Below are 20,079 nucleotides of genomic sequence, written 5' to 3' on the forward strand. Positions count from 1 at the left end.
GTGGGCGGGACAGGCCTAGTGTGGGCAGAGCAGGCCTTGTCAGGGCTGGGCAGGACAAGCCTAGTGCGGGCAGGCTTGCTTAGGTCAGGCCTAGTGCGGGCAGGGCAAGGCAGGGCCGGGCAGGTCGTGAGGCGGCGCGGTGGTAGGTTCCGGCCTCCGCCTCCCCCGCCTCCCTGGCGGTGGTAGATGCCGGAAGTGCCGCCATTTTGGGTGTCCGGCTCCCACTCCGGCGGCGGGACGGGACGGGGAGGGCCAGGACAGGACCGGCCAGGACGGGACGGGCCAGGCCGGGGAAGGCGGCGGCAGCGGCGGCGGCTCCTCCTCGGGGACTCGGGCCTCGGCGGTGAGGGAGGAGGAGGTAGGAGGAGGCCCGGGCGGGAGCGGCTGCAGGTGAGCGCGGCCGCTGCGGGATAACGGGCCGGCGGGAAGGAAGGACAGACCTCGGGCTTGCTTTCCCTGGTCGCTCCCCTCCACCCCCCCCTGCGCCCATCCTCGGCGCCTGGAGGCCTCCCCCCTCCTGCATCCATTCAATCCTCCCCATGGGGCGCCTACGAGGTGCAGAGCACTGCACTAAGCGCTTGGAAGGGACCATCCTCCCCCCCCGAGACCCTCCCTGCCCAACAACGGGCCCCCAGCCTAAATCCCCTTCGCACCCCCACGTGGGCTGCCCGGGCTAATTTCCTCCACCCCGGGCCATCTCATAAGAATAGTAATGTTGGTATCTATTAAGCGCCTCCTAGGTGCTAAGCACTGTTCTGAGCGCTGGGAGGAGATGCAAGGTCAGGGCGTCCCCCGTGGGGCTCGCAGTCTTCACCCCCATTTTCCAGATGAGGCCCAGACTTGCCCCAGGTCACCCAGCTGATCAGTGGGGGAGCCGGGATTCGAACCCACGACCTCCACTGAGCCACGCTGCTTCTCATGCTCCCCACCCCGATCCACCTCGACCCTCCCCAACCTTCCCCCCCCTTATTCCCCTTTTTCCTGCCAAATCTCTTGCCCAATTCACCGTCCTGTACGATTGGAATTCAGTCCCCCAGTGAGGTACGTTAAAAAAGGACTTGACTTGGAGCAGAGGGGATTTCCAGCAGATGCTGTTGCCGAATGGTGCATGCCAAGCGCTTAGTACAGTGCTCTGCACATCGTAAGCGCTCAACAACCACGATTGGGTGAATGAGTGCATCGACCCGGTTCCTAACCTTTGCCCAGGGTCAGTCAGTCAAGGGTTTGGTTGAGAGCTTGCAGAACATTGTACTAAGCGCTTGGGAGAGTACCATACAACGGAAATTAGCAGACACGGGTCCCTCCCCCCAGTGAGAAGGCTGGGAGGAAAATTGGGGGGCCCTTTCTGGGATGGGATCTGTCCCTGCGTGGGGAAAGGTGGTGGAATGTCGAGGTGGATCCATCTTAAAAATTGGATTTGCATTCTTGCTCTTCTGTCTCATTTTGCTATCAGCGTATTGCTCCCTAATATAAAAATTTGCCCCCAGAAGCTCAATTTGCATGCTTCCTCTCCTTGTAACGGTAAAGGCATATGGGGGGAAAAAAATGACAGTCTTTTCTTTTGAAGGTTTGTTCTCCACCCTTGACTCTGGGGAATAGGAGTCCAGTTGCTGTAATGTTGAGTTGGATGTTCTTAGTGTGTGCTCGCCGTTTTAGTAGGCCTGACGGCTGACAGGGTTCCGTGTATCCTGTGAATGCCAAGAAAAGACCTGATGGCGATGGAGGTTTTCCCGTGCAGGATTCTTTGGATATGTGTCTCTGGTTTCCAACTGTGCGATGCTGCTTGCAAAAGCAGCTGGGCTGCGGTGTCATTAATGGATGGCTACTTTAATCAGCGTTGTGTGTTTTTTCTTCTGCCTCACTGTTTAGATCCCTGAATTTAATGAAGATTGAGGTAGTGCCGATGGGAAAGGATGACACAAGAGGCTTTGATTATTCTAACCTTTTTACCCAGGCTGTTCGCAATCTGGAAATGGTTTGGGCCCATCCCTTCCATTTCCAATAATAAGGGTTTTGAGCTCGGGAACTCTCTTCCCTGCTCCCAGAGTTTCAGTTGTACTTAGAGAGCATAGTTTCGGTCTCTTTTTCCTTGGTCACTCATTCGCTTGCAACTTGCTGCTGGTTTTTCTGTCTGGTAATATTTGCTGCCGGAGAATTTCGGCCCTGAGTGTTCTCTCTGAAAGCACTATTACTTAGGTATTAATGCACTCCACAGTGGTAGTGTAGATCGGGCGAGCTTGCATTCTCATCTCAAATGGATTTTGATATTTACCATTTCAGACAGCTCAGCAGATAGTCCAGGACATTTGCTCTTTAAAATGCTTTCATGTGGTTTCAGAAATGTTTAAAAAAGAAAAAAGAAAAGCCAACCATGAGAATGAAAAATGGTGGGCGCTTGCTTAGAGAGTGCTGGGGGATTCATTCAGTCGTATTTATCGAGCGCTTATTATGTGCAGAGCGCTGTACTAAGCGCTTGATGATTGGGGAGGTTTTGTTCCACCCCCCTTCCGTAGCTGTCCTTGCTATTTCACAACCCCGACCTCTTGTCAGAAGAAAGAGGTGAGCACGGGGACATTGGGAGTCTCAAAGAGCAGGATATTAGGGCAGGAAAACGTAATCCAACTCCCAATTCAACTTCAGGCCTAAAAATTGAAGTTGTTCTGATATTTTTACTTTGTTGCTTCTTTAATTGCCATTCCCAGAAGTGATGAGTTAGCAGACTAGGTTTCCTGCCATTTCTGTAATGGCATTTTTCAGACATTTAAACCTCTCAGTGTGTATACGACCAGAGCGAATGCGAAGTACAGCTAAACCCAGAATTGAACCTAAAGTGGGTTTTGAGTCAAGTCTGTTTGGAATAAATCTTGAAGAGTAGCTGTTTGCTCGGTAGTTTTGAGGCCTAATCTGTACAAGAGGTTTTGTTCCAAAACATCTGGATTTTTTTGTTATTGTTGGGTTTTAGCTGCAGAAATACAGAGGTTTCCGGTGCTTTCTCTCTCTGACTTCAGTGGGAGGATGCTTGTTGTCGCTGGGAAGTGAACCGTTCTGGTTTTTCCACAGAGCACCATGCTCTGTAGATAAGCTCTTTCTAACACCTAGTCAGAGGAGCAAATTAATGTGTCTTGGGTTTGTAGCACCCTGAAGGCTTCAAAAACGTTCATTGCGCTATCAAGTTAACCTTCCAAATGAAGTGTTTTCATTAGCGATAGACAAATCCATTTAAATATTTACAAGTGAGTCTTATATGTTGGCATCTTAATTCTCCTTTCTTCTTTGACTTCTTGTCCTCCAAAGAGAGCTGTCCCATTCCACCCCCAAAAAAAGCCAGAAAAAAAAACCATTACCATAGTATATAAGTGTATGGTTTTGTGGTGTTTGGAGCTTTTTGTCATTAGGACAAATTTGTCACTTCCAAGAGTGGATATTTGGAAACTTGTGTGAGCTTTTAAGTCCTGAATCTACTTTTCTGGGACTTTGGAAGAGTCTTTAAAGAGTAGGACCCTTTTCTGCTAATGAAATGAATGAAAATATTCTGTTCACTATTGATCACTTGTGATAATGGGAAAGAAGGGATGACATGGAAAACTGGAGTCTGCAGATAATCCACAAACCTAATTTTTGCCAATAATTACATTCTCCTCCCCTGCAAACCTTCTATCAGCATTTTTAACAAATACCAAACTGCCCGACTTGCATTTCACCTCCTTTTATTTTCTCCACTGGGCCTCTTGTATTATCATCATCAACAGTGTGTGAGCGCATGCTGCGAAGCACCGATAAGCCATTAATGAGCAGCGAAGTAGCCAAAGGGAGGGAGAAAGTCGAGACGCAAAGTGGCTTGATAATCTGCGAATGTTAGGTATGTGAGGACTCTGTGGGGCCAAAGTGTAATAAACAAGAGCACAGTGGAAATTTGCTTTTTTGACTCCATCTTTGTAATGGAAATCTCAGCAGATGTGGAGAATCGAGCTCAGTATAATTAACCCTTGGAAAATGGAGGCCTAACTCGAAAAATAAAACCTCTGGTTTTTGATTTTAAGTGTCCAATGAGCTGGAATGTTTTGGTAAGACCGGTAATTGCCACAGGTGGTTCAGGCGGTCTTTTAATGGTGATGCGTTTTCCTATCTTACATGGCTTGATGAATATGGCCGCTTCTTAAATGCAAGGGTCATCAGTGAGGATGTTCCACAATTTTACATCCTGCCTTGTGTGCCTGTGAGACGCCTGGATAATGCCCAGGAGGTATATCTGCACTGTCTCAACTTCAACTGAGGGAAGACAGAGATTGATAAAAGTGGTCTTGCTGCCAGGAGGTGGGCCTTCTTCCTGTCAGTTTATCAGTCAGTATGTAGCGAGCACCTAATGTGGACCAGGCACTGTGATTAATTATTTGGGAGAGTCCTGTAGAGTCAGTAAATAACCCTCCTGTCCTCAAGGAGTTTTCAGTCTTGCAGTGCGTACAGGCATCGGGAAGAAATTTACAGAAAAGAGGAAGACATTGGCACGAATTGTGCTAGTGCATTTAAAGTAGGATTTGTCCTGGCCCCACAGAAATGGAAAATGGGAGATAACCAGGATCCTCTTTCTACTTTATGCAGGGTTTTGAAATAATTATGGTACTTGAGAACTTATTCTATACTACACGCTGCGGTGACATCAAGATAATCAGATCAGACACAGGCCCTGCCCAGCAAGGTGCTCAAAAATCCAGTCCTGTGTGGAACAGGAGTTGTACCTGATGTGAGTGTCCTGTTTCTACCCAGTGTGTATCACAGTTCTTGGCACGGAGTAAGTGCTTACTAAATTCCATAATTCAAAGTTCAAGAGTTCATTTCCCAGGTGAGTCAGTCGTATTTATTGAGGGCCTACTGTGTGCGGAGCACGGTACGGAGCACTTGGGAGGGGACAATATAACAATAAACAGACACATTCCCTGTCCACAGTGAGCTTATAGTCTAGAGGGGGTCAGACATTAATATAAATAAATAAATGACAGATATGTACATAAGTGTTGCGGGCCTGAGCCGGGGGGGCGGGGGTGAATAAAGGGAGCGAGTCAGGGTGACACGGAAGGGAGCGGGAGAAGGAAAGGAGGGCTTAGGGAAGGGAAATCGAGGAGCAAAGAGGTTAAAGTAAATTGTCCAAGGTCTCATAACCGATCATGGGCAGAGCTGGGACTAGATAGAACCTTGATCTCCTTACTCTCAAGTCCATGCTCTTTCCTTTAGGCAACCCTACCTGAAAGTGATTTCAGTATATAAGATGGGTCTAACCTTTTTATACTTCAGTGTTCCTCCAAAATGAAAAGCCTGGTCCCTGCTCTAGTAATGAATACTCACATTTGTAAATTTCTGCAGCTTAGAGAAAAGATAGCCTACATACCAGTAGAAATAGTATTTATTCTGCAGTTATTATGTGCAGAACACCGTAGTTAGTCCTGGGAAAGAATACACAGGTGGGAATTAGACACCATCCCGGTCCGTCAGGGGATTCACAACCTAAATGCTAGGTAACATTAAGGTAACATTTCAAAATTGTGAACCATATTAAAAATTTTGCTAGCTAGGAAGGCTTTAAGCTGTATTAAGCTGTTAGTTTTTTGTTTTGCTATATAATTTGCCTTGGACAACTTTGACTTCATAAGGACTTCCAGCAGCTACAAATGACTGGAATTTCCTTCTGGAAGAGTTGCTCCAGTTATTTGTATTTTTGCAAATAGACACACCCTGTTGAGTGTCTATAAAATGGTAGATTTCACTCCAGTTTGGTTTTTATTTCCACCTTTGGCAGCAAGAGTGGGGAAGTTTTTCTGAGCTTCAATCTTTGGCAATCTCTGTCTTTCTGGTGGTACAATTTGGGCTGTAGAATGCATCGTTCCATTCATTCATTCATTCAATAGTTTTTATTGAGCGCTTACTATGTGCAGAGCACTGTACTAAGCGCTTGGGATGAACAAGTTGGCAACAAGTTGGCAACAAGGGAACAAGTTCCCTTCGAGTCCAGTCCATTCTTCTTGCAAAAATTGCTTACAGAATTTTTAAAGTACCACAAATGCCCTTAGTGCATTCATTCAATTCATTCAGTTGTATTTATTGAGCACTTACTGTGTGCAGAGCACTGTACTGAGTACTGCATCAGGCCAAGGGGCCACCCAGCTCAGTGTGCTGTCTCTAACAATAAGAGGCGGCTAAAAGAACTACTTAATGTTCACCCTCTTTATATCCACCATCAAGATTAAGGGTGGATCATCTAGCATCCATAACGTTTTAGAAAGGTTTACATTCTGATCAGTGTCAGTTATCGTCATCGGTGGTATTTATTGAGCAAGTATGTACAGAGTCCTGAACTTAGCGCTTGGGATAGTCAAGTACAACAGAGTTGAGAGACACGTTCCTTGCCCACATTGAGTTTACAGTCTAGAGTTCCATATTTAGAGCTTTCTTCATCCTTCTCTCCAAAGGTGTTTCCCCTAGTTCCTTCTTTAAAAAAAAAACTCTTCATATTTCTTTGTGTAGTATGTACTCTTCCAGGCTCTGCACAGAGTAAGCACTCAGTAATTACCATTGATAGAAGCATCCACATGCATTTTGGCCTCTCTTGGGGTACTTGCTAGTGGTTTCTCCCATGACAGTCTGCCTTCGGCCTTTCTTGAGAAAAAAAGGTATTTAAGTGCTTGCTATATGTCCGGCACTGTACTAAGCGTTGGGGTAGACACAGGCTAATTAGGTTGGACACAATCCATGCCCCACAAGAGCTTCACAGTCTTAATCCCCATTTTACAGATGAGGTATCTGAGGCACAGAGAGTTAAGTAAGCTAGGGGCTTGTGGCCGACAAGTGGCAGAGCCGGGATTAGAATCCAGGTCCTTCTAACTCCCAGGCCCATGTTCTTCCCATCAGGCCGTGCTGCTTTTCTTCTCAGCATTTGCAGAGCTGGTTGCCATTTAAAAAACAATGATCACTTCCCCAAAAATATGGATCGCAGCAGAAAACTACTTTAATGTCCATCATCCAGAGGCGATAATGATTGAGAAGATTCAGCCCCAAAGATATATTTTATAGGGTGTTCTGGTACTGATTTATTTTTTTTTACTTTTTAAAAAAGAATGTTCTTGTGCCCCTCCCCACAAATAAAAGGCCAAATTGGAAACTGGGCCACCATCTTCTACAGCACTGTATCTTTCCTTATACTTCCAGTTTGTTTTTCAGGGCAGGGGGAGTAGAAATGAGCTCTAGGAATAATAATAATAATTACTATGGTATTTCTTTACCATATACCATGTGCCAAGCACAGTTCTAAGCCCTGGGGATAGATACAGGTAATCAGGTTGTCCCACGCGGGGCTCACAGTCTTAATCCCCATTTTACAGATGAGGTAACTGAGGCACAGAGAAGTGAAGTGACTTGCCCAAGGTCACACAGCAGACAAGTGGCGGAGCCGGGATTAGAACCCACGTCCTCTGACTCCCAAGCCCATGCTCTTTCCACTAAGCCACATTGCTTCTCTAGTGTTATTTACTAATAGTGCTGGTAGCTATTAGGATAGAATCACACAAAATTGGGCGAGCAGGGTTTTTAAGTTTACAGAACTTTAATCTCTGTTGGTATTCTTCCTTTCCCCCCCTCTACTTATCTAAGGTAATGTTTTCTTTCACTTTCACTTCTAATTCCATACTGTTTGGACAAGCTGTAGATGTAGCTGAGAAAGGAATACCTGCACTGTAAATTTGCTTTATACCTCTTTCTGGGTACAATATAAGATTTTAGATTCTGGTTGCCATTGGAGAAAAGTGAGCATTTACTTCTCTTCGACTTTAGGTAGTTGATTGACTAATCTCCACGAGGTAAATCAGTGTTTCTATTTTTGTTTTGCCACTGTGAGCCATCTCCTGAATTTCATGGGTTGAAAAAACTAAATTTTTGCACGAGCATTTGAGAAATCACTCTTCCCCTCTATGATGTATTTTGTGATGATGCATCGACTGTTGTTAATGTCTAAACTTTTGCTTCCCAGCTCGTATAAAATTGGCTTTCTCTTTTAAGGATTCTTGTTCCGGGAATTCATTCTTCTTTTACTCTGCCAGACTTCAGAACTCGTTTCTTCATTATTATTAGGTCCTTCATTATTAATCGTTAGTAATGGTTCCTTTTAGGCCTGTGAGCCTCCAGGTAACAAAGGTGTCTTGCTATTACAGAAAGAGAGCTTGAGGGAACTCTTCTTTATAATCAGTGGCATTTTTTAAACGCTTCCTGTGAGCAGAGCGCTGTGTTAAGTATAATGATAACAATGAAATAATCATGGTATTTATTAAGCGCTTACTATGTGCCAAGCGCTGTTCTAAGCACTGGGGTAGTTAACAGGGTTATCAGGTCGTCCCAGGTGGGGCTCACACTTTTAATCCCCGTTTTAGAGATGAGGTAACTGAGGCACAGAGAAGTGAAGTGACATACCCAAGATCACACAGCAGACAAGTGGCGGAGCCGGGATTAGAACCCACGACCTCTGACTTCCAAGCCCGGGCTCTTGCAACTAAGCCATGGTAGTGTTTGGGAGAGTAAAGTACAGTCAAGTTGGTAGACACTGTCAGTGCCCTTCTGGTCTAAAGGGATTACAATCCATATTATTTGGACAGAATTTACTTGGTTCTTCCATTAAGCATGTTTTCTGTGGGCATTTTGGAAAGAAAACTATTGGGGATTGTTCTCGTGACAGCATGCATCTGTCTGGTGGGAATGCACAGGAAAGAAACGGTTGTACAGGCAGCATCCATCAAAGAACGCAGACTTTGCCAAGAAAATAACTCCTACTTCTACGAGCAGCCACAAGACCTAGTGGAAGGAGCATGGGCCTGGGAGTCGGAGGCCCCGGGTTCTAATCCATCTCTGCCACTCGCTTGCTGTGTGACCTTGGGCAAAGTCAGTTCACTTCTGTGCCTCCTTTTCCTCATCTGTAAAATGGGATTTCAATCCCTGTTCTCCCTCATATTTTTTTTTTCAATGTCGTTAAGTGCTTACACCTAATCACCTTGGACCCAGTTCATGTCCTACACGAGGCACACAAGTCTTAACCCCATTTTACAGATGAGGTAACTGAGGCACAGAGAACTGAAGTGCCCAAGGTCACGCGACAGCCAAATGGCGAAGCTGGGATTAGAAACCGAGTCTTTTTGACTCCCAGGCTCGTGATCTTTCCGCTAGGTCATGCCGCTTCTCCTGCTTAGATAGCAAGCCCCAAGTGGGACAGGGACCGTCTGACCTAATTAACTTGTCTCTACCCCAGCACTTAGAACAATGCTTGATACAAAGTAAGCGCATAACAAATAGCCTACTTATTGTAGGAGAACTGAATGTACTAAGAGGGTGTAGATACAGACTAAAGATAAAATACAGTACCACGTTTGTTATAGGGTCGTGAGATTGAACACAGTTTAGATTGGCTTGAGAGGAATGCAGTAATATAGAGTGAACATGAGTAGGAAGCCTGTAAATAAAGGATGATATTAAATGGCCATACGCCCAGTTGATGGAATGTGTCTGGGCCCATCTCATTTAATACCTTTATTAATGGTTTGACGTACCGCATCGAGGTCCATTTTCGGAGATACTAAAGTGGGGGATGTCCCAGGAAGGACAATTAAATATTCCTTATGTAATATTTTCCATTAAATTCGAAAAGCTCCATAAATCGATGTCACCTACGGAAAGCATTTTTTTCCTGTATGTTAATTGAAAGAACCTTCTTCTGGAAAGCATCCTGAAGTTTTATTGTAGTATGAATGAGTGGGAATGTCAAAATATGATCCAACTGGGGGGGGGGAAGCATTTCTACATGAAGGGAAAGCTAATTGGTGGAAGAGCCGTAGAAAGCTCTAATTGCCAAGAGGAGCCAAGCTATGACAATGGATAAGGAATTAAAGGAGAGCAGAGTAGTGTGAGTTGCTTGTGCGATTCGGGGATGTTGAAAAAGGAGAATTGTCATAGAATTGGTAATTGGTTAAGGGGATGGGACTCCTTTACCTCAGATTGGGTGAGGCAAAGTCGTAAAATACTGAGCTTGTTGGGGACACTTTAATACTAGAAAGTCATGGACTAGAAAGAGTAAACAGCCAGAAGCCTAGATTTAAAAAAAACAACTAAGACTCCTGGAAAGACAGTTGTATGTGATTGCTGCTTCAAGGAATAAATGTCATTCCTGGGGCTCTGCTTTTTGGTGGGGGCAGGGAGGGGACAAGGGTTAACGTGCATTTAAAATAAAACCCAGGACGTTGTAAACCAGTAGTAAAAATGAGCAGGGAACTTGGCAGTAGGCACCTTTATGGGTCCTCTGGCTAAGCAGCCTTTCATTTCGGCCTCTGCGCTCGAACTCCTGGGGCGAAACTATCCCAAGTCTTGCTCTTCAGTCTTCTCTTTCCAGGTTTATGGGAAATAATTACTGAAAGATGCAAAGTTTATTATATAGTTAATGTATTTATTGGATGCTGCCACTGCTTAATGGCCTCTGGGTACATTTACAAGTGTAATAAAAAAAAAAAGCAACACTCCTTTTTACCGACCTAATTTGTTTCTAGATTGTGGTGATGGGAGCTGGCAAACGAAATGTAAAAGTGACCTCACAGATCTGCTTGGCACAGCTGTGGTCAGAATCTCAAAATTGAGACCCCAGAAGTGTTCATATGGGATTCCGTAACAGTTTATCATCTATTAAAATCAGAAGTCTTTTCTTTGGTATTTTTATCTTTTGGGCTTATGCATTCTGAGCGCGTACTCTATTCCAGTGTGCAGAATTCCCGATGACAAAATGGATGTGGGTTTGGAACTTGCAGTGCCTATTACAGAACTGTGCACACCCAGGTGCTCAATAAATAAATATTAGTTTGGGGGAGAAAAAAGGCTTTTATGTTCGGAATGCACTCTCGAGCTTTGCCCCGGAATCTTTTTCGTTCCTGGACAATTCTTAACAGGCCTACGGATGGTTTGAGCCCAGAACGCTAGATTGTTAATGTTGTGCTAAAGTGCTCTTTTTAAAATGCTACTATTGCAGTTAATTTGAGTGCAGTCATTGTACTTCGCGCTGTAAGGCATTTAGGGAGACTTTATGGTTGGAGAACCGTGCAGTTTAGCTCACACAATAAACTAAATACTCGCAAAGAGTGATCTCTAGGTGGCCAGGTCTAGAACTAAGGCACCCAAATGAAAACAACTGGTAATAACCTTCGTCTGTTAAAGAAAAAAAATCAAAATCAAACACTTGTTTCTACTAAATATTAAAATACTTTCCCTCCAGTGTCATCCCCGCCCCCCGAAAATAAAACAAAGCTGTGTGGCCTAGTGGATAGAGCATGGGCTTGGGAGTCAGAAGGACCTGGGTTCTAACTCTGGCTCGGCCACTTGCCTGCCTTGTGACCTTGGGCAAGTCTTTTAACTTGTGCGTCAGTTACCTCATCAGCGAGTCCCTTCTGGGACAGGCAGGGACTGTGTCTAATCTGGTTGTCATGTGTCCACTCCCAAGCTTAGTATGGTGCCTGGAACATATAGTAAGCCCTTAACAAATAGCATTTAAAAAAAAAATCCACTCCCCTTCGTCTTAGCTGATCCCCATGGTAACAACCTCTTAATTTACGATTTGTCTCTATGAAACCGTCTTGGGAGTTCAGAGCAAATCCGTAAGTCAGAAGCTATGAGGTGAACTGTCCTTGCAGGGTTCAATTGAGACTTTACAGTGTTTGATTTCCTTTGCATTTTATGTTCCATTAATTGGTCACTTTACAAAAAGATACCTTGTTCTGATGAGGAAGTAGTGGAAAAGGTGGGTGCCAAGGCAAGAAAGGATAAAGAAATCCACCTAAAATAGGTTCATGTGACGTGTAAAAAGTTTTTCAATACCTTTGTATTTTTGTCCAGGAAGCAGCAATTGTAAAGTACAGGGCAATTTAAGTGAGGGCCACAGGATTGCCAACACAAATGCTCACTACTTTCAATCATGACACTTCTCAGGCTGTCATAGGGGATTGTGATCTAACATTCAGTGAGAAATAATCCTATATGGGAATTATACCTTATAAAAACTTGGGAGAAAAACATCAAAACCTGGAAGACATGGCCTCATTTGGAAGGAAATGTGGAAAAGAAAGGGAGGAAATACATAATGAGCTGAATGCATTCAGTGATACGCTTTATAAAATGAGGGGACTAAATTTAGCTGTAAGAAGAATTTAAGAGATATTGGAATCCAAAAAATGCCCAATGTGCATGTTGTGTTATGGTGGTTTATATTTAATTTGCCAATTGCTGCAGTGTGATTGCATTATCTGGATTTAGGATATTTTTCTTTTTTTTTTTTTTTAAGTTTGAGACTTCACACGAAAGTGAAGGGTTGATTTTTTTTGGTTTGTTGAAGGGGTATTTTGTTTGTGATCTCCCCCATCCCCATCTCCATGATCATTTTCCTCCTTTTCTATTCATATCAGACATTTACCATAAATAGAATATGATTCCAGACCAGTTTGAGATATAATTAATTACAGTGTTTGTTAAACACTAACTACGCATCAAGCACTGTTCTAAGCATTGGGGTGGATATAGGAAAATAGGGTCGGACACAGTCCCACTCCCACACGCGGCTCAAAGTCTAGTAGGAGAGAGAAGAGGTATTGAATCCTGTTTTACAGTTGAGGAAACTTGAGGTGCAAAGGAGGTGCGACTTGCCCGAGTTCACACTGCAAAGTGAGAAGCAGTGTGGCTCAGGGGAAAGAGCCTAGGGCTTCGGAGTCAGAGGTCATGGGTTCGACTCCCAGCTCTGCCACTTGTCAGCTGTGTGACTGTGGGAAGTCACTAAACTTCTCTTTGCCTCAGTGACTTCATCTGTAAAATGGGGATTAACTGCGAGCCTCACGTGGGGCAACCTGATGACCCTGTATCTACCCCAGCGCTTAGAACAGTGCTCTGCACTTAGCGCTTAAAAAATACCAACATTATTATTAACATTATTATTATTATTATTATTAAAGTGGCAGTATGACAATTAGAACCCAGGACCTCTGACTCTCGGGCCCGTGCTCTGTCCGCTAGGCTCTGCTGCTTCCCAGAATGATTTGCCCATTTGTTTCCGGTTCAGTGTTTTCTCAAGGAGGCTTCGTTCTCTGACCCCTCGGTGGGTAAAGGGACCCCGAGGACCACCTAACACTGGGGTTCATTTTCACCTCTGGCTTTTAGGGGGTAGTCAAAAGGGAGAACACAGCTCTTCCTTTTGCTTTAGTCAGTTCTTCCCTCACCCTGCTTCTGTGGCCGCATGACGATGGACCACCTGGAGATCACACTTGGGGAGACGCTTTCTCTACGGAGAAGATTCTGATCCGTCTTTGTCCATCTCCGATCCTCCTTCCGTGCAGGGTTACCTCTTTTACGTTCTTGTCCATCAGTTTCGATGGACCGTTCCAATGTCTAGAGAAGGAGCGTGGCTTAGTGGAAAGAGTCCGGGCTTGGGAGTCAGAGGACATGGGTTCTAATCCTGGCTCTGTCACTTTTCTGCTGTGTGACCTTGGGCAAGCCACTTCGCTTCTCTGGGCCTCAGTTACTTCATCGGTAAAATGGGGATGAAGACTGAGCCCCAAGTGGGACAACCTGATTGCCCTGTATCTACCCCAGCACCTAGAATGGTGCTTGGCACATAGTAAGCGCTTAATGTATTATTATTTTCACTTCCTGCTCTAAATTAATGGGGAATCATAATTTTCTTGACTATTCATCAGTTTCTTTATTCTAGTCTAGAGGTTATCATTCTCTCTCTTTCTCTCATATAAACCCACAGATGCCCTCCCCACCTCCTCCCACCTCACACACACATGTCATATTTTTAACTAATTTGTTACCTGATTTTGTGTACCACCGTAAACTTTTGGGGACCTGTTTACTCCTATCTTTGGTTGAGCTCTTTTTGGTTTTCTCACAGATGCATTTTCCTCAGCTTTGCCACACCCCCATGCCTCCCCCCTCCCCACACAGTGACTAACAAATAATCTTAGAGCATTTCTTAATACCATAGTTTTTGTAAAGTGCTTTTATTCCCCAAACACTCTCACATTATCCCATTCTTGCCCTCTCAGCCACCCTGTAAGGTAAGTAGAAAGTCATCCCTACTCTCCCGATGAGGGAACTGAGGTTCAGAGAGGTTAAGTGACTTCCCTCAAGGTTACACAGCAGGCTGGTAGCAGAACTTGGACCCAGACCCAGTCTCTTGGCTCCCAGATTGGCACTCTTCCCCTACACCATGCTGCCTCCCCTGTTAAGTAAATAGATTAGTAATAATAATAATAATTGTGGGATTTGTCAAGCACTTACTATGTGCCAAGCACAATATTAGAGAAGCAGCGTGGGCTCAGTGGAAAGAGCCCGGGCTTGGGAGTCAGAGGTCATGGGTTCTAATCCCAGCTCTGCCACTTGTCAGCTGTGTGACCTTGGGCAAGTCACTTCACTTCTCTGGGCCTCAGTTACCTCATCTGTAAGAACAGCGTGGCTCAGTGGAAAGAGCCCGGGCTTGGGAGTCGGAGGTCATGGGTTTGAATCCCGGCTCTGCTACTTGGCAGCTGTGTGACTGTGGGCAAGTCACTTCACTTCTCTGGGCCTCAGTGACCTCATCTGTAAAATGGCGATTAAGACTTTGAGCCTCACCTGGACAACCTGATTACCCTATGTCTACCCCAGCGCTTAGAACAGTGCTCTGCACATAATAAGCGCTTAACAAATACCAACATTATTATTATTAAAATGGGGATGAAGACTGTGAACCCCTCGTGGGACAACCTTAATTCCTTGTATCTACCCCAATGCTGAGAACAGTGCTTGGTACATGATAAGCGCTTAATAAATACCAACATTATTATTATTATTACAAGATAATCAGGTCAGGCCCAGTCTCTGCCCCACACAGCCTAAGGGGGAGGGAGAAAAGGTATTTTATCCTCACTGAACAGATGAAGAAGCGGAGGCCTAGAGATGTTAAGTGACTTGCCCCAGGTCACACAGCAGGCCAGTGGTGGAGCTGGGATTAGAACCCAGATCCACTCTCAGGCCCTCGTCCTTTCCACTAGGTAAAAATGGTGACTGTGTTTAGCGGTTCACCTAGTGAAGCGGTAACGGGCAGGTCACCTGACTCCAGCACTACAAATTCTTTTTTATCGTGCTTCTGGCTCAGTGCAGCCCCCCGCTTGAGTGCCACAATAAGCCGAAGAGATCAGAGAAACGAGAAAGCAAAAATATCTAAGATCTTATCCGGCGTCGATGGGTAACCATTGTGACTGATTCCCTTCAATGCATTCCCATGTGGGCTGTGTCCATTCTCTCAATCGGGGCTGCATAAAAGAACTCCCTCTGGTCTCTTTTATCCCGTTTGGCACTTGACCCGTAGAAGGAGAGAGCTGTGTGGGGAAAGATTTCCCTCCCTTCAGCCTAAATTTCTCTCCCTCAGCCTTTTACCTCAGTGCTCTTTGTGCCTTCTCCTCCTCCTCCTCCTCCTCAGGCTTTCACCTTCTGCATACTTGATTCTGTTATGTCATCCCCGAAGTTGCAAAATTATAAAAGAAGTTTGAACGTCTCGAAGTTAGAACTCCCAGAATAATGTCGCCCACGCGGCACATATGCCACATTTTGGGTTTACGAGTTAGGCTTCTAAATATGTGCTCTCTCTACAGCAGTGTGGTGACATGTTGCCATGAGAACCCGAGCTGCTTTTCTTGACTTTAAAAAAAAAAATGCAGCCTTAATTGTTTCGGTAACAGAAGTGGTTTTTCATTTTTCGTCAACCCTTTGATCGAGGCCAGCTCTAACCCTTGCACCTGAAATGCTTTTTACAAATTGAGGCTGAAGGCCGTAGCCACTCTCAGGTATCGACTCTCTGGCCGGCAGGACGGGCAGGTTCTTTGTTAGCAGGCCTGTTATCGTCCTCCTCCGTTCCAATCTGTGATGCCCCAGTTTTTGCTGCTCTTGTCTCTGGTTACTGTTCCCCGCTTCACAGCATAATCGAAGCGGGTAGCTGCTCTTAACCATTTTCCTGCTGGGCGGCCGCTAAGCAGAGGGTTATCTTACTTCAGAGGTACCTTCTGAGACAGTGGCATAATGGGGGTAAATTTCCTGCCCGTGGCACTGTGCGCGTGGCGGTGGTTCACCGGGCTCTCCCGGGCGACTTCACCGGGAGCCCTTATTTCTCGTGTTTAACTGTGGAAATTTTAGTTTCTATTCAATTATCAGTGGTTTCCCTATTTGCCTGTTTTCTCATGGAGGAGCAGCCTGGCTTAGTGGAAAGAGCCCAGGCTCGGGAGTCAGAGGACGTGGGTTCTAATCCCGACTCCGCCTCTTGTCTGCTGTGTGACCTTGGGCAAGTCAGTTAACTTCTCCGTGCCTCAGTTACCTCATCTGTAAAATGGGAATTAAGACTGTGAGCCCCACATGGGACAACCTGATCACCTTGTAACTATCCTGGCGCTTAGAACAGTGCTTGGCACATAGTAAATGCTTAACAAATATAATTATTATTATTATAATTTGTTTGAACTTTTACCTCTGTATCATTCCCGGGCTCTGTGCCTAGGGACAACAGAACTGTCTGCATGGGTGTCTCCTCTCCTTCCACTAGAATTGTAGCTCCAGCCTGCAGGCCCCGCTTCTCTCAGGCCACCATTTCTTTCTTTCGTTCGTTCAGTCGTATGTATTGAGGGCTTACTGTGTGCAGAGCACTGTACTGAGCACTTGGAAAGTCCAGTTCGGCAACAGATAGACACAATCCCTACCCATCAATGGACTCGCAATCTAGAAGGGGGGAGACAGACGACAAAACAAGTAGGCAGGCATCAATAGCATCAATATAAATAAATAGAATTATAGATATATACAAATTGTTAATAAATAGAATAATAAATATGTACATATATACACAAGTGCTTTGGGGTGGCGAGAGGAGTAGAGCTGAGGGAGGGAGTCGGGGTGATGGGAGGGGAGGAGGAGCAGAGGAAAAGGGGGGCTCGGTTTGGGAAGGGCTCCTGGGGTTGACGGCGGGACAGGCGAGAACGAGGCCCAGTGAGGAGGTGAGCGGCGGCATAGGAGCGGAGTTTGTGGGCTGGTCTGGAGAAGGAGAGAAGGGAGGTGAGGTAGGAGGGGGCAAGCGGATGGAGAGCTGGGAAGAAGCTTGAGGGCAGACACATCTACATTTTTTCTCTCAATCCCCAAGGTCTCGAATGGTCCAGCACTTAGAACAGTGCTTCGCACATAGTAAGCGCTTAACAAATGCCATCATCATTATTATTAGCGGTAATGTGTGGCGTGCCTTAGAAGCTCAATAAGTAATTCTGACGAAACTGCTTACAGTGGCGGAGGCCCAACCTCATGTACTTGAGGACTTCCTCAGCCTTATTCTTTCAATTTGCCCCTTCATTCATATTTATTAAGTGCTTACTGTGTGCAGATCTTGGAAAAGTACAATGTAATAATAAAGAGTGACAATCCCGGCCCACAACAAGCTCACACTCTAGAAGTGGGGAGACAGACATCAATATAAATAAATAAAATTACAGCTATATACCTAAGTGCTGTGGGGCTGGGAGGAATTTGGGGGGAACCCTTGTGGTTGTCCCAGAGAAGAGGCAGATATTCCTCTGTAACATCACATCATTCCAGAGATATCATTTAAACAGATCTCAGGACATTCAAACTAATGCCAGTTCAGTTTGACCAGGAATCTGCAAAGGTTAATTTTTCTTCTTATTTTAATAATGTTGGTATTTATTAAGTGCTTACTATGTGAAGAGCACTATTCTAAGCGCTGGGGTAGATACAGGGTAATCAGGTTGTCCCACGTGAGGCTCACAGTCATCATCCCTATTTTACAGATTAGGTCGCTGAGGCACAGAGAAGTGAAGTGACTTGCCCACAGTCACACAGCTGACAAGTGGCAGAGCCGGGATTCAAACCCACGACCTCTGACTCCCGAGCCCGTGCTCTTTCCACTGAGCCATGCTGCTTCTCTTATTTTGATCAACCTGGTTTATTTCTTCTTGACTGAGACATTACCCGATCTCCCCAAACCTCCCTAAGCACCTTTGCTATCTCAAATCAAAAAGGGCAAACGCTGTGAAGGTTGTCTGACCGTTTAAATTTTGGAATTTGACTAAGCAGATCACATCTCAAGAACCACTGTGGCCTAGTGGCTAGAGCAAGGGCCTGGGAGTCAGAAGGACCTAAGTTCGAATTCCAGCTCTGCCACTTGTCTTAAGCCATTTAAATTCTCTGTGCCTCAGTTACCTCGGCTGAAAATTGGGGTTTAAAACTGTGAGCCCTAGGTGGGACACGGACTCTGGCCAACCTGATTAGCTTGTATCTACCCCAGCACTTAGAACAGTGGCACTTAGTAAGCATGTAATAAATACCATATTTTTTTAAAAAAGAGCAACAACACCACCACAAAAATAAACCCTCTTTAGACTCCTGTGGAGGAGACCGGCCTTTTCCAGATTCACTTTCTCTGGAAAAGTTGGAAAAAAAACCAGTGTTTGAAAACCCCTTCTGGATTCAGCGTTTTCATATCATCACTGTTTTTACAATATTTCCTTTTTCCACATTTTTGTCTTCCCCCACTTAAGTTGTGAGCCCCCTGTGGGGCAGGGGTGGTTTTTAAACTTTTGTTTATTTGCATTTCCTCATCATGTAATATACGTGCTTAATAAATAACATGATCAACATCATCAGATGCTCATAATATCTTTCGTTTTGAAGATGAAATGAGAGTCTTAAATCCTCTGGCTGTATTGTGTTAGAATTCCCACATCCAACATCTGTATATTGTAATAGCAATATGATTTTTTAAAGTCATTGGAATCAAAGCAGTAAAAGCAGCGTGGTCTAGTGGAAAGAGCACGGGCCTGGGAGTCAGGGGACCTGGGTTCTAATTCTGGCTCTTCCACTTGCCTCCTGTGTGACCCTGAGTTTAACATCTGTAAAATGGGGATTAAGAGCGTGAGCAGAGGTTGACAATATCGACAAGATCGACAACTCAACGATCTTGTATCTACCCCAGTGCTTAGAATCGTGGCTATAAATACCGTTTAAAAATAATGGAAGAAATGGGATTATAACCTCATTTCTGGTGCACGTTCCAGGGCATAAGAAAACCCAGGGCGGCTGTAACTCTGCAATTGTCCTAAAGAAGTTACTCCCTCAGGGTGCGGACACGGACCCCAGGCCTCACGTCAGATAAGAGCCCTGGGGCGAGGGCAGGAGGAGGCAGATATGTTTCCTTCTCACCCAGCCCCTGGCTCCCTGTGGAGGATAGCACTAGAAATCTCTACAAAGTGTGTAGTTATGTGCTTAACAGTAATTATTTTGACATAAACCTTTTGCCAAATGTAGCACAATAACTTGCCGAATGTCAGACTTTTGTTCTTTCAAAGTTTTAAGAAGGGAAAAGGAGGATTAATAATATTACAATGGGTTCCTTCATTGTAATACAAGAGAAATATACGGATGGCCGTGGGAAAGAGAGAGGGGACAGATGACCAGAAACATAGCTGGAACTGCAGGTCTCACCGATTATTTACCAGTACAACAGAGTTCCTAGGTGAAGTACCTTCTCTTCTCACCCCTTCATGTATTTCCTTTCCTTGTCCATTCTTCTAGTCGCACTCAGATATGTAAGCTTTTTAAATTAGATCCAAGTTATGAAGCTTCACGTATACCAGATATTTCTGAAAATTCCAAGCGAAAAATGTTAAAATGCCTCCCTTTAGAATCTAAATGTATTTTAATATTTAGACAGATTTTTTCTCTAAAAAGTTTACGTACTGCACATTGGATTGTTGCTAGTGTGATGTGTTGTTAATCTCAAAGGCAGGTGTTGGGCTGCAGTGCGCAGGCACCATCTTATAGGTTTAAATTTTCACCTGAAGATAATTTTGATGGCTTCCTAGAGAGGTGATTTGGCCATCTATTTCTTGAATTTTGAGGTTTTGAATCACCCAACGTCATCTAGTACAGGACCACGATCCTATGCAGCATCATTTCACATAGCCATATAGGTCAGCGACCTGTTACGGCCAA

The 20,079-nt window shown here is 44.9% G+C and overlaps 1 protein-coding gene across 5 annotated transcripts in view; it reads left to right on the forward strand.

Annotated features, from left to right (window-relative positions):
- Nucleotides 1–287: 287 nt before the first annotated feature.
- CELF1 (CUGBP Elav-like family member 1) overlaps nt 288–20,079 on the forward strand; it is a 66,711-nt gene continuing 46,919 nt past the window's right edge. For all 5 annotated transcript variants that reach the window (XM_029058962.2, XM_029058964.2, XM_029058966.2 and 2 more), the window contains exon 1: nt 288–390. The gene's annotated coding sequence lies outside the window, so the exon portion shown is untranslated. The remainder of the gene's footprint in view (nt 391–20,079) is intronic.

Source organism: Ornithorhynchus anatinus, chromosome 3, assembly GCF_004115215.2.
Source record: "Ornithorhynchus anatinus isolate Pmale09 chromosome 3, mOrnAna1.pri.v4, whole genome shotgun sequence".
NCBI classification, from domain to species: Eukaryota; Metazoa; Chordata; class Mammalia; order Monotremata; family Ornithorhynchidae; genus Ornithorhynchus; species Ornithorhynchus anatinus.